The sequence below is a fragment of the Sapajus apella genome, unplaced genomic scaffold, assembly GCF_009761245.1.
Source record: "Sapajus apella isolate SASKATOON/1434 unplaced genomic scaffold, GSC_monkey_1.0 scaffold2171, whole genome shotgun sequence".
NCBI classification, from domain to species: Eukaryota; Metazoa; Chordata; class Mammalia; order Primates; family Cebidae; genus Sapajus; species Sapajus apella.
The window spans coordinates 478-10,683 of NW_022439097.1; the positions used below are offsets into that span (position 1 = coordinate 478).

General features: G+C 55.0%; 1 long non-coding RNA gene across 1 annotated transcript; it reads right to left on the reverse strand.

The window, feature by feature from the left end:
* Positions 1–651: 651 nt before the first annotated feature.
* Positions 652–2,555, reverse strand: LOC116547132. Its single transcript, XR_004266946.1, has 3 exons — positions 2,515–2,555; positions 1,859–1,918; positions 652–667 (listed from the first exon to the last, which is right to left on the reverse strand). It is a non-coding gene; the product is annotated as an uncharacterized LOC116547132 (long non-coding RNA).
* Positions 2,556–10,206: the final 7,651 nt, after the last annotated feature.

Here is a 10,206-nt window from a genome sequence, read left to right on the forward strand (position 1 = left end):
CCACCCACCTCCCTGGGGCACTCTAAGCCACCCCCACAGCCATCTGATTCCAGTACTGATCCCTGGTCAGGTCAGACCCAATTTACCCAGATGGCTTTGTAGGTGGGCAAGGCTCCCTTTGAGCTCCTCGATTTTAATTGCGTCCTGTCTTTTCTCCATTTTGAATATTTCCATCTGCCCAAGGCACAGGGGGAAAGGGCCCTGGAGAGAGGGGCTGGTGGCTGGATAGGCTACCATCTCCCTCTCCGCCCCCAGCTCCACAAAGCCCAGTCCCGTCACCACCCCTGGCTGGACTATTCTTTTCACAGATGTCCAGGAAGATCTGGTGAGCCATCTAAGGTAGTGGCTGAAGGGTCAGTTCTCACTTCTCCTGCCATTTTCAGCAATTGCTGCTGCCACCACGCCCTCTCTGTTTTGAGTTGTTGAGCTTATGCATCTCTTTCTAGTTGAGCTTTCTTAAGACACCCCATCACCTGCAAGAATGGAACCAGAAGTTAAGAAGGGCTGTCACTGGTCCTCAACTGCTCCTGGCCTCATGGGGTCATCTTCCTTCCACATCCCTCCCTCTGCAAAGTCTCACCTCTGCCACCTGTGCTTTTAGCAGTTCCCGCTCCTGTAGAAATGGCTGTAACTGCTGCTCAAGGACTGCCCCACAGCGGCTCGAGGGCTGGAGGGTGGAGAAGGAGAAGCTTCAATCTGGAGAGCCGGGGCCATTCCACACAGTGCCCCTTAAAAGGGCTAGGGCTGGGCTTCCTACACAACTTGGTCAGTAAAGATCAAGGCCCATGGTCTGGATTTTAAAAGAACTCAGTAAAGTTGGAAGGGACAGGCAAAGAGATCAAATTTACAGCTGGCTAACAGAGGCCCAGAGAGATCAGATCATATTCTATTGTTATTCCTGTTGTTACTACACTTTTGGAACCTTTATTGAGTGTGTCACCAGGCAGTGTGGTAACAATCCCATTTAACCTCAAATCCACCATGTGAAGCAGTTGCTACCATTACCTCTATTGGGTAGTTGGAAAACATGGAGTATTAGAGGTTAAATGGTTGCCTAAGATCACTTAGACAGAGCTGGGATTTGAACACCCAGGTCCATCTGATCCTCTAAGTCCATTTTTTTTTTTCTGCTGGGGGTGAGGGCACAGACAGGAAGGGAAAAATTAGTCTTCTGCTCACTTTTTGAAAGGATGATATATTCACATAGTCCAAAACTCAGAAAGTACAGAAGGGAGGTATCTCCCAGCCACCTGTGCTCTCTCCTGAGTGTTTTACAAATCCTTGCAGACATGTTTTATGTATACTATCATAGTACACACACACACACACAAACACACACAGACACACGTTTCCTCTCTACACAAATGGTAACATACTAAAGCTACTCTTCTGTACTGTCACAGTACAAGTACCCAGTTTCCCACCTAGGACTTGGCCAAGGCCACAGCCAGGTAAGGGCAGGGCGGGCATTTGGCCTATGAGCTCTGCATCCAGTGCTCACTCTCCATAGCGCCCTTCAACTCACCCACAGCAGCCCCAAGGGGAAGCTGGAGCCCAGGATTGGCAGCATGGAATCAGGGGACTCCACTGGACTCTTACCAATAAGTCAATGGTGTTATTCAGTTCACTGGTTGTGACGGAGCTCGAGTCCAGGGCTATTTGTAGTTGGTATGTGCTCTGAGGCACATGCAGAGAGGATGAGTTGGGGAGGATCGGGGGAGAGGTAGAGAGATCAATCATTAGGGTTTCGGTGTGTGGGGGCTGTCTCAGCTGGCAGAGGGGCACCCAGCCGCCACTGAGGGAGGAGGGTTTAGGGCTGGCCTGGGGGGTCACTGTACCTCAGCTGAGGGCCTCTTACCTCTGGATCTTTCATGGTGGCACACGGCGCAGGGCCCTCCTTGGGACCACCTGCTGCTGACTACAAAAGATGAGAGTGCACATGGAGATGTTCTGTCCCATCAATGTCCAAGCCTCTGACTTCCTTTCCTCCCCATCAGCTGGCAGCACTTCCTGTTCTGACTCTCAGACCCTTTGTCCCATAACTCCTCTGTGCCAGCACCTCTCACGGTGCTTATCTCCCACCATCCCACCCTGGGGCCCTTTCAGTGACTCTTAAAGGGACAGCCTGACAGCAAAAGGCTGTTCTCATTGGGCTGTCTTCCCCTTGAGACTGGGGATGAGGAAAACCAAACAGCAAGGACCCTTTCCTGGGTGTCCTGGGTGTTTACAGCAGGCCATGTACTAGGGATTAACAAAAAAAACAACAGCAATAAAGAATCTCATTTCACCTTCACAAATGGAAGTCAGACAATACCACCTCTATTTTGCAGATGTGAAAGGAGAGGCCCAAAAAGCTCCAACAACTTGCCCTAAGTCATATTCATAGCAGTTGGAGGCAGGATTCAAACCCAGAATTCCTGACCAGTACCCAGGAGTTCTTCCACAATCTTAACAATTCCCATCTACTGCCCCTTGGGCCCCTTTTCCCCAGAAGCCTGGCAGGCCAAGACTCACATGGCATGGTGACTGGCAACCATCAGAAGTGCCTGTCTCAGGGCTATTGTTTCTTTTCTTTCTCCGTCTCACTCGTGTTGGAACAGCAGGGCTGTTTCTTTGTTGAAATTCTGTTAACTGTGGGAAAAAAGAGCAGTAATACTCATGAGAACTACAAACCCCTACAGTCACCTACATTACAGTTTTCACAAAATACAGTTACACACCATCTGATTTAAAGCCACCAACAACTCTATAAGGTGTGGTCACAATCACTTAGTGACTGAGAGGTATTGATATCATGGCAAAATTTTAAAAAATTTTAAAAAAAAAGAAAAGAGAAAGAAAAAGCATTACTAGACCTTAAACTCAGTTCACTGACTTCAAGCTCTGGGATTTTGCCATGAATCAGCATCTGCCAGAGACCAGAACCACAGGCAGAGGTAGAAAAGTCAACAGGAAGTAGACAGGAACTGTACGCTGTGTGGTTTAGAGTCATACAACCTCACACGTCTGTTAGTGTTAAGAAGAGCACCAGCACTCTCACACTTTTACATCAATGTGTCCTCACGGCAGAAGGCAGACTTTCGTTAAATCTGGGAATTCATCAGAAAGAGGACAACCCAAGTCTCATTTCAGAGACAAGTCTGGTATACTCTTAAAATCCGATGTGACTGTCATCCCTAAGTACATTAATGTTGTTGCTGTCTCAAGATACTCAAGGGAAACTGATGCTTTTGAAACATGTCCCATGTTTATCCCTTGGCATTCAAAGTAGCCTAAGTTGAAGATGATATGAGGAAGATTCAAGCTGTTAGTTTCAATTTCCCAAGATCTGTTCCACGGAAGATGAGCAGGTCTCACTCCGGAGGCCACTGACTGAAGGGCAGTCTGGTCCCAGAACCATGGAGAATTTGAAGATGAGGTGGAGAACTCAGAAAGAAACGTGAAAGTCTCTCTATAGAGCAGAAGCCTCAGAGAAAACCAAAACAAACCCATTCTCCCATTGCCACCCAGAGACACTGTCAATGTTTTGAGCTCATGGGGGAAGTGTAGGCTTTTCACACTGTCAATGTCTATGTTAAAGGAGTGAGGCAGCCTGAAACCTCTTGACCCTAGGTCCCCCATTCCCCTTCCAGCTGGAAATTAGTGCTGGGACCAGATAAGCCAGAAATGGGAAGAGAATGATTAGGGGACTGGGTCCTAAGATCCAAGGCTGGTCTTGTAGCAGTAATGACGGTTCCTAGGGAGGCCGCGACATCACTACATTCCTCTCCCCCTGGGGGAGGGGACCACATCAAGGAGATGCCTGAGTCACTGCTCCATGATGGGGGAGGGGGATGCAGGGCTGGGACCCAGGTCCTCGGAGATGCCAGCCCAAAGAGCACAGGGAGGTCGCAATGGGGGAGCAGGAGGGGAGGGCAGAGTCTGCAGCAGGGATTCCGAGGAGTCACCAGCCAAAATTCACCCAGAAATGACTGGGAGAATGGGGACGGGGAGACCCAGGTCCTTAGAGACATGAGCCCACAGAGCCCAGGGAGGTCAGGTTTGGGGCAGGAAAAGGTGAGGCCCAAATAGGGAGCAGGGAGCCTCAGTGGTTGCACATCCAAACTCACCCTGGGGTGATTGGCAAGGGCAGGGGCTGGGCCCCTTGCTGAAGGGGTGGGGCTGGCTAACAAGACGTTGGTAGGGGGAGCCCAGAGCCACTGGGGCTCAGGACGCACCCAGTCTGTTGTGTCTCAGAAGTGTTATGGACTCTGACAGCGGTCTTGCTGTCAGAGGGAATCTGTGCATGTTACCTTTTTCCTAGCCGAGGCTAATTTCATCTTGAGAATTTCTTCTGACATCGCCATGGTGGATGGGGGAGGGAGGAGCAGTTGGGGATGGAGATGGGGTTGGGGCCACATCAGCACAATTCAAGGGAGCACTGGTAAGCAGCTCCACTCTCCTACCAGGCAGCTGTGTTGACTGAGCCAGGGGACGCGGTAACCAGGGCCACACCAGAATGTAGAATGGGGCGTGGCCTTCGTGCTCCAATCCCATTGGTCAATGAAAAAGATGAAAGGGAAAGGAGGCGTGGCCAGGCAGCAGCAGCTCCGGAGGGACCTGTGGCATCCCAAGGAAAGCTGCCCTGAAACTCCTGTCCCCGCCCACTCTGAGAGGGGAGGGGCCACCCACTCCGGGAGAGAGGGGGTGCCGGCTTTTGCTTTTCAACCTTGAAATGTACCAAAGCATGCCACCCTATGTTTAAAGAGGTGACCCTATGGGGAGACGACAGCGTGGGAAACAATCCTGCCTAGGTCCAGGCCTCATGGAGCCCAGGGTTCCCTAGGGCCAGGAGGGCACTGGAGCTCACCCTGACACCCATTGGAAACCTGAAATCCACACCTGCAGGAGATCAGGAAAGGGGTTCAGCCTCCAATGCACCTGCAGCCAGGTGAGACAGGCACAGGGGGGCGCCAAGCAGATCTCCTGCCTGACCTTCCTTTCCTGCCTTCCCCAAGCAGAGGAGAAGTGACAGCTGCCCATCAGCCCATTGCCTAGATTGAAGCCACTGAATTCTGATCCCAACAGGCCCAAGGCAGTCCTGTCTCTGGTGAGGACCTGGCAGACAGATGTGATGTTCCCAAGCGTCTCTATAAACCTTATTGTGGATAAACAAGGAAATGGGCAAAACCATCATGCTCAGCCAAGAACCTGGCAGGCATGAGGGAAACCAGGGGCAGACAGAAGTCTGTTTGGTTCCAGGCCTGGCCCTGGAAAGTTGGTGGACTGGGAGCAGCCACAATGAAGGGGAACGGATGGAAATGGGCTGTGTGGCCAAGGCTGTCAGCTCCTGCAGCACCTGCGGAATATCCGCCCAGGCCTGGCTCTGCACTCAGTCTTGTGACTGGAGCCACAGGTGCCTGTACAGCAGCCTAAAGGAGGGATGGTGGAAGGAAAGGCACTTGTGGCCACATGTGGGCACCTAAGCATGGGACAGAGGGGCATCGTGCCCCAGAGATCATACAGGCCAAGATCTCAAGCAGATGTACCCCCGGGTCCTGGGTCACATCAATTAAGTCAGAGCCTGTCCTTACCCTGAAGTTGCAGCTCAGTCTAGTTGAGACTCATAAAGAGATGTCAGTGCATGCAGCGGGCCCAGCCCAGCCTGCAACATCCAGCAAAGCTGTGTGCTGGACAAGAACCTCTGAAGATGAGTCCAGGTCAAGGACAGCTGTGCCTGGCAGGGAGTGAGGGAAATGCCCAGGGGCAGGAGGCCTCAGGACCTTTAACTAGGTGGGATGCCAGGTCAGCACGTGCAGAAGAGAAGGTGACATGGCAACAGTCTGAGGCCAGGCTATAAACCTAGGGACCACATTGTCTAGCCTAAACCATGCTGCTGCTCAGTCACCATCCTTCAAATGCTAGAGGCAGGGGTGGGAGGGCCCCCAGACCCCTCTTCCCTCTCACCCTAAGCTGGTTCTCATCCCTTACCAGAAGGAAAGTGAAGCCTTCTATGAGTCACAGACTGCCAGGTTCTCTGTCACCTGGTGGAAACGGTGGGGGGGAAGCTACAGCTGGGTGAGGAAGAACCCAGGTACCAGAGCTAGAAGGGCTTTGGGAAAGCCTTGAACAGGGCCAGGACCTGAGCTCTGCCTGGCTATGGTGACTCTGAGCCAGGCAACCCTATGACAGTCAGTCTGTCACTCTGTCTCATGGTGGATGTCGGCATTATTTCCTTTGGACTCAAAGTAGGTAAGCCAGGGAAACCAGAGTTCGCAGTGTGAAGCCTGGACAGTTGAGGCCCTTGCCCTTCAGGTTACAGGCATCTGGGTCCTTGTCTAGATCCTCATATGCCATCCAGAGACCCAACCCTAGGGACAATTCCTGCCAGCTGGTAGCAGTGAGTCAATCCTCATACTCACCCTACTAAAAGCTCTGAAATGAGGAGGCCTGCGGGTGAGGGTGAGACTCTTCAGCAAAAGCTTCTCAGTGGCAAGGAAGGTTTGAGCTGTGCCTTAGGGTAGCCCAAGGGGTAGGGGACAGGCCTCCACGCTTGGCGTCCACTGGACCTGACCACTCAGGTAAGGGCTGTTCCTGACTCTGCCATTAACATACAGACTACAACAGAGTTGTTCCCCTGCTTTGCCTCAGTTTGCCTCTCTCAGCTGAGCAGATTAGGGATATTTGCTTCTCATGTGGGCCACAGGACAAAACAAAGCCCTGAGTTCCACAGGAGGATAGGTGGGCCGTGTCCAAGGGAAGACAGACCTGGGGAGTATTTTATGTCTTCAGGGTGGCAGAGGGACATGGAGAAGATGCCTCCTTTGTGGGCAAAGGAGAAGGGAAGATAAGCAGAGGGGTGTCGGACACCTGCCACACTCCGACCTAACCCACCCCACACCAGGCCCATTCCCACATAGCCCCCAATCAGGAGGCATTGTTCTCCTTAGGGTCAGTGGGACTTCCCAGCTGAGCTGGGGAAGCTGACAGCCCAGATTCATTGGGGCAGCATGTGGTATAGGTGATGCACTGGATGGAAATGGAAAGGGGACACGGGAGCGGTGGTGTCAGGTCTGGGGCTGCCAATGTGATACCTACCCTGGCCGTGGGCAGACCACGCTGCCCCACCCAGCCACATGTGGCCTCCAATTCTAAGGCACCCAAGTTCCAGGCCAGGACTGGAGCCACACTCCCTTTGGGGACAAGGGACACAGTCCACACAGACTTCACCTGTGCTTTGGGCAAAGGAAGCTGCACAAATGAACAGGAGGGGCCATGCTGGAGAGTAGGAACGGGACTGGACTACTCAGACCTTCCTCTGTGACAGGAGGGTCCCAACGTCCAGTCAGACTCCTGAGAAGAAAGCTCACTCAGCCAGGGAGTGGAGGGTGTGGTCTGCAGGGTCCCTGGAGTCTGTAGCCCCTCCCACCCAAGTGAGCTCCAGAAAAAAGATGCAGAAACAGCAGGTGCTCCTCCCAGCTGCCCAATGCTTCTTGGTGTGGCCTCAGCGACCCCGGATGAGTCAAGATGGGGCTGTCAGCAGCTGGGAGCTGGGGAAAGCTGGGTCCCCAGGGTGCATGCCCAGCAGGGACACACAGGTGTGGGGAGTGCTTGATCCTCAGGGGTGACCCCTTTCTGCCCAGGGGGCCTTGGTGACATGCCTGCTGCTGAGCTTACCCGAGGAGTCAGGGCCTGGTGGCAAGTAGCCTCTCTGCTTGTGAAGACAGTCCTGGGGTGGTTACCCCTCTGCCCAGGCTCAGGCATCCAGGCTGCAGGAGGCCAGCATTCAGAAAGAAGGGCACTGTGGGTGTGGGTACCCCAGCAGTCAGGGGCCTTGGTGAACAGAGCTCCCTATGAGTGGATGAGGAGGAAGGGAGACTGAGCTGTACCTGCCCCCGGCTGAGATCTGTGGTACCAGGCTCCAGAGGGGGGCCCTGCGGGGAGACCAGCATGAGAGGAACCTCTGCAGATGCCTTTGGGCACCTCCTCTGCAGGGCTGGGCCAGCTGGAGGTTTAGGGTCCACTTGAGACCGCCGGTCCGGGTGCCACAAGGAATGAGGCTTCCTGCTGGGGTTGCAAGGAAAGCCAGTCAAGTGTGCAGAGTGGCACTGCTGAGCTGGCAGAGACCTCCCCGCCAGTTCCAGCGATGCTGGAAACCAGGCTGCCAGGGGATTGGGGCCGTAAGTGCCTGGGAGACCAGGGGAGAGATCTCAGCTAACTCCAGGTGGGATAGCATCCATTCACAGGTCTAGAAGAAAGCTCCAAGCTGGCGACACCCAGAAGGGGCTGGGCTCAGAAGGGCTGGGGCCAGGGATGTCCACTGGCCTCTGGAGAAGCACTGGGCAGATCGGGTGGGGGCCAGTCCTTTGGTAGCTAGGGACTCTTGCAGACTGCTGGGCTCAGAGGTGCCAGGGTGGCAGCAGGCAGGGCTGGGGAAGACATGGCTTCTGGAAGCCAGGGTCCTGGTACGTCCACAGGGCCAGGAGGTGAGAACCTGGGGGTGGAAGCAAACCCTGAACAGGGACACACCAGATCCAGCCCAAGGGAGGTAGCAAACCTTGTGGAAAGGCAGGTGGGTCCCCAAGTCTGTTGGAGAAGCTGGGCCTCTTAGAGGAGGGGCTGTCTGCAGGGTCTCTTGCCTACTCAAGGCAGCTGGGAGCCCGGGACTCACTGATGGGTCGTCTAGGCCTCAGCAGAAGGGGAAGAGAAGCACCGGCTTCCTGTGCAGTGCAGCCCCAAGCTGAAGCCCCAGCCACTCTGAGGGGGTCGTGGGGTTGGGTCTGAAAGGTTTACAGGGATTGAGGAGGTGCAGCCACCAAGCTAGGGGCCCCGAGTTGTTAATTACAGGTAGGAGAGGAGCTAGGGGATACAGGAGGGGGCTGCCCTGGTCCCATCATCTGGATCTGAGGAGGAAAAGGGTCTGCAGGTGCCTTTATGAGAACGTCTTGGAGAAAAAAGCAGGGATCCCCTGCCAAAGCCAGTAATCACAGAAGAGGCTGCTTGAGGTCCTTCCAAGGTGCTCAGCCCCCTTCCTAGGAGCCTGGGTTCGAACTGATCCAAAAAATCACGAGGACCTGGGAGCTTGGCCCCTGTTGAACAGAGGCAGGGTGTGGGAGGCGGTGACCAGGCAGGCTGAGGCCAGGGACCGTGGCAGGAGGGGTGGAGGGCTCATAGACTCATAGACACAGGCACCCCTCAGTGGGCCACAGCTAGAACGCCCGGAGCTGGGGTCCTGATGGAGGCAACTGTGTCCTCAAGGAGGCACCCAGCTTCCAGCCAGCCTGGACAAGGGGTCAGGGTGCAGCAGGGAAGGAAGAGAGACAGGAGGGGCTCGGTAGCGCTCCCCCATTTCCATCTCCAGGAGCAGGCAGGGCCCTGGAGGAGCTGCACAAGGTGTTCCCCACTGGGGGTGTCTGGAGGTGGAGTCTTAGGAGCTGCCCAGAGAACAGAGCACACGGCCAGCAGCAAGGCCATGTCCACGGGAAAAGCACCCCCACTGCCCTCCTCCTGCATCAGCTGGGGCAGAAGGCAGAGCCACGGACTTGATGCCCAGCCCTGCCTACAGTCCCTGGCACTCTTGTTTCCTCTGGCCATGGGATCGTGTCTGCCGATCAAGCCCCAGTAAGGGGTGGAGGTGAGCATAGGGAAGGTGGGCACGCAGCCCCATGGGACTAGGGCTGAACCTGGCTCCTGTGTCCCCAGCAGGTGCTCCGACAGGGCCCCTGACCAGGATTGGAGGTGATCGGAAAAGGACCAGTGGGAGCAGCTGGCAGGGAGCAGGTGGCAGCGGGCTGAGCTGGGCTGCCTTCTGTGGGCAGCGCTGGAGGCCCTGTCAGAGCAAGCCCCGGTGCTGCACAGGAGGGACAGCAAGCTGGGACTCCAGGTCGGGCCCTGAAGCAGAAAGTGAGGCCCTGTCCTCCCTCACCCCATCTTCCTGGGCTTTCTGCAGCTGAAAGGAGATCCCCTGAGCTAGCAAGGCCCCCTTAGCAGGCTGAAAGCTCCGGAATGCTCAGAACCGGTGTCCACATCTGGTGCCACCTTCTCAGGGAGGCTTGCTGGGGTCTGCAGTACCTGGAGGAGAAAGTGGAATGGAGGCCCAGCAGGGCTGCATGCTGAAGAGATGCCACCTCTGAATGGCGCCCCTGGAAGGGTCCAGGGTGTGGCCTGAGAGGCATATGTGGGGGGTGGCTAGGGATACTGCTGGAGGCAAAGCAAGGGCCAGGGCCC